At 34.8% G+C, this 4,731-nt stretch overlaps 1 protein-coding gene across 1 annotated transcript in view; it reads left to right on the forward strand.

Annotated features, from left to right (window-relative positions):
- The window catches only part of EYS (eyes shut homolog), a 1,671,360-nt gene that overhangs the window by 419,458 nt on the left and 1,247,171 nt on the right, over positions 1 to 4,731 (forward strand). The gene's annotated exons all lie outside the window — the stretch shown is intronic.

The raw sequence follows: 4,731 nt of genomic DNA on the forward strand, positions 1-4,731 counted from the left end.
ACGCATCGATGGCGCAGGGGTAGTCTAGCCACTGTTAGGCATGTGTGTGGTCCAGTTGCTTTGTTTTTGTTCATTCCAGATTCTTCGTCTAAGTCTTTCAATCCCATCCCACATTGGGGGGTTCCTGTAGGCCTGAGTTTGTCACCCTATGCTGGTCTCTGAGGTAAGAGTGGAATTCTTTCCAGGAAAAAGTTTCCTCACCTGCATATAGGATATGTAAAAGGTACATACCTCTTCTAGACCCTCTTACATCTGTATTTTAGACATGTAATTGCAGTTGCTCTTTTCAGGCCCCAAGGAAGGGACAAGGTGCTGTCTAGTGATGAGTGACCTTTAAAGCAGCAGAGCTGAGAGACAGGAGATCATTGTTGATCTCCTGACTGAACCCCCATGTGCCTGCCCAACCTTGGATCTAATTATGTGAGATCACTTATGATACATTTTTAAGTATAGCTTGAATCAAAGTTCCTTTGATTTGCAGGTAAATCATCTAATTTCTATAATGTGATTAAACTTTTAGTCTATGATTTCAGCCATAACTTCAGCAATAATAGAAGTTTATTATAGTAGAAAGAGCTTCATATCCATAATCATAAGATTGCATTTCTATACCTGACCTTGAGAGAAATTATCTGTGTGACACTAAGACAGCCTTTTGACAAGTCAGGGACTGCAACTTTAGGAGCTGCATCATATCCAAGAACAGAACTTCTAAGTAGAGTATTCTCTCATTTATCCATTTTATAAGTTGCCCATAAGAAGCTATTCAGACTAACTCTAGACAAGTATTAGTTTAAAATCTTGACTCATACTTCCAGAAATTGTTATAATATAATAAAGAAGAATAAGAATTAAAAAAAATTGGAACTCACAGAAACAGAGAATAAAATGGTAGTTATCAGAAATTGGGGGTTGGGGGAAATTATGAGATGCTAGTCAAAGGGTACAAGTCTTCAGTTATAAACTGAATAAGTTCTAGGGATCTAATGTGACTATAATCTAATAATGACTATAACTAATAATACTATGTGTATACTTAAAAGTTGCTAAGAGAGTATATCGTAAGCATTCTCATTACAATCACTAAAAAGATAGTTATGTGAGGTGATCAATGTGTTAATTAACTTTACTGTGTTAATAATTTCACAATGTATACATATATCAAGCCATCACATTATATACTTCATTTGTCAATTATACTTCAATAAAGACCAGGGGCAGGGAAGAATAAAAAACAAGCAAACAAACAGAAAGCATCAGGATTGAAAAGGAAATAAAATTCTCAAACTACATAAAGTTTGCTATCATATTTTATTAATTGATTTAAATGTATTAGAATATACAAGGAGATCATTGAAATTACCTAATTCTTAACTATAATTTATATATCAATTATAAGAAGAAAAATACCATTGGATTGGTGATATCTTTCCAAGAGAAGATGTTATGGAGACAACAGATCGTTTAAAAAATGAAAGAATGTTCAAAGCATTTGATAGCTTTTAGATATTGTGTCTGGGCCCCAAAGTTACCCTCAGATTTGATAGGTGACTAGAAAGGCTCAGAAAAACTGATTTATTCCTGGTAAGAGATTATTACAGTGAAAACTTATAGATTAAAAATAGCAGAAGGAAAAGCAAAATGGCAAAGTCCAGGAGAAACCAGGCATAGCTATCAGGTGTCATCTCCCAGTGGAGCTTGGTGGACAACACTTAATTCTCTGAGAAATGATGTGTGACAAGATGAATGAAGTGTCACCAACCAGGGAAGCTCACTCAAGCCTTGGTGTACAGGGTTTTAATTCAGGTCAGTCACAAGACATGGACTTCAGCTAACCATGCTCCACCTCCTGCACTGTTCAAATTGATACAGCTTGGACCAAAGCCCCAGGTTTAAAACAAAGCTTTCGTCATAAATCACATCATTAGCAAAACTATTGGGCCTAGCCCAAGGTGTCAGGTATCTAACACAACTGTTACCAGGCAGGATATTCCAAGGCCCAGAGGTTATCTTCCAGGAGCCAGTAAAGGGCCTGCCCTTCATTTAGAATATATAGGGTTTGAGCACCCAAGCCTGCTAACTTAATTATTGCACCAATATTATGCTAAATATAGCATCTTTGTATAAGGAATAAAGAGTACATAATAGTATAATAATAAATTGAAACAAAATATCATTGCAAAGACACTGAGTCAGGCAAAAAGAGCTAAAAGTTCATAATTCTGAAATGAAACCTGGCTAAAGCAGACAACAGAAGTAATCAAAATAAAGCAAGATCCAAATTGAGTTTCATATTTTCTTTCTTTCACTGACTCATTAGTAAAGACAATTGTGAAATTCTCTTTGAAGCCTTTAAAGTGGAAGAGAAATAGAGTACATTTTGTAGTTTCTACAAAATGTTTAATAATTGTAATAAACAGAAGGATGACTTTATTCAGTCTAAGGCACTCATACCTGACTATAAGAGTCAGCAGCCTACTTGTGGTGTGGCTGGAACTCCCCAAAGCAACCCAGGCAATGCCATTGACATGAGGCGTGTTTCTTCTTTGAACTTGATATGGCTTCAAATGAACATTTTCAAATCTGCAGCATTTCCTTATGATTATATGTAGCATCATGAATGTGACTTTAGATTAAAAAGCAGAAAATCAGAAGACTTTGAAACCAAGATGAGAAGTATTTTGTAACAACAAGACCATTTTCTTCTTTCCCTTTCTTTAAGGTTCTTTAAGGTTCAGTGAACCTACAAAAAACAGTTGGAGAAAAACAAGAAAATTTTGAATACATAGCACATAATAAGATACAAATGTTAAATTTGGGTAGAGTAAAATTTATTCCCTCATGTAACTTTCTTAGATATGTATTTGAGAATGACTATTTCCTTATGCTTATTTAAATATGTATAATCAAATTATTCTAGCATTTTCACTCTCATTTTAATTTCATTTCCTCTGTATCTTATATGAATAATGAATACTTAATTTTGATTACAGCAGGAGAAACAAAAATAGTGCAGTAGAACCAATATGTGGAAAGAAGAAAGATTTTGTTCATATACAACTATTTTAAAACTTAGGCATATTATATATACTGGCATATTACAGATGTAAATTTTCTTCCAAACAGTCAGGTGAAAAAAAACAAACTGAACTTATGTGTTTTCTAGTGAAAAATAAAATTGTCTCTACCTTCCCCACCATATGATTGCAAAACTCATGTCGGTCATTTGAGAGTTGCCCATGTCCTTCCTTTTATTTTATAGAGTCGAAGCTGGGGTGGCAGAGTCAGCAGGGCAATAACCCTGCTTTGCAGTTCATCTTGGCTGCCACTGAAATGCCCATTGTGTCATCCCCATGCCCTTTTCAAAAACAGGTTAATCTGCCAAATGACTCTAATCCTTTCCTACCAAATCTGGCTCCTGGTACCATCTCTGCACCCCTGCACCCAAGTGCAGGATGCTTAGCTAATTAGTGACCAGGTCCCAGTTGCCCCTTCAACAAATCTGTTGGAACCACTAAAATGTTCTGCTCTCTCTCAAGGATTGCAAACCCTCCATCAGAGTGGAATCGGTCCAACTGCTCTATGTCCAGACACAAAACCTTCATTTTTTGCTACCCTCCCTCTCATGAAGATTTGCTTTAATCTCATTTGATGGAAATTAACACCAAGACTCTGACTCAGTGTCAGCGCTTGGAACTCCAGAATCGTCAGAACACAAAGAACTGCCTAAATACTCCTTGATGGAGCAAAGAAAAATTCCAATTTTGTAGCCAAAGAAGATAGTTACACATTTCATTATCAAAAATTGCTCTGTTATATAGGAGTATGAAAAAATTTGTCAAGTGTCAAATGTTCTAGCTCTCATGAGCCATCTTTACTATGGCTATGTTGTATATTAATATTGTTTTTAAGTCATAGTTCCTATAAAATATCGCCTAAATTATTAAACTTCCAAATAATGAGTTTTTTTCTTGTTCATTTTTAAACTTTATTAGGTTAAATATCTTGCAAGTTTTTGGTAATTTAAAGAGTAAAGAGGAAGTTTGGAGATTATTTAGCTTTGACATGTATTTGTTCTATGATTTACCACAAGCCACTTAACTTATTAGATCCATAAAATTAAGAAGTATTAGAACATTCCTCAAATTCACTATATATGGAAACAAATTTAAAGGCAATATAGTTCTCCATTTTATTTAAGTATCAGAATATATATAAGCAAGTATCTATTACTGGACTTTTTAGTTGGGTTATCAGTTTCTTCAATCAAATGACAGAATTGGACTCAATTGTTCTTAACCAGGGAACAATTGCTTAAAATTCTGATTCAGCTGCTGAATCCAGACACCTGGATAATTTGTGATTCCTTGTGATTTTGAGAATCACAAGGAATCACAAATTATCGAGAATCACTAGACTAGATATCCAGATGGCACTTTCCAGCTCTAAACTTTTCTGGTATTTGGGGTGGAGTACAGAGGTTACTATTTCATGTGTACTGATAACTCACAGTTTAGCACCTTATATGAGCAATAAAGGACAGTCTGAAAAAAAACGAGAGATTTATCCCCTGTGTTTTTAGCAGCATATTTCATTGCATCTTACATTTAATGTATGATTTCTCTTTTGGATTATTCCATCTGTTTCAGTGCTTTTGTCTTTTGGGCTCTTTTGTTTGTTTGTTTGTTTTGTTTTCAATTATACATCACTTTTATTAGTTCCAACCCCAAG

Source organism: Lagenorhynchus albirostris, chromosome 12, assembly GCF_949774975.1.
Source record: "Lagenorhynchus albirostris chromosome 12, mLagAlb1.1, whole genome shotgun sequence".
NCBI classification, from domain to species: domain Eukaryota; kingdom Metazoa; phylum Chordata; class Mammalia; order Artiodactyla; family Delphinidae; genus Lagenorhynchus; species Lagenorhynchus albirostris.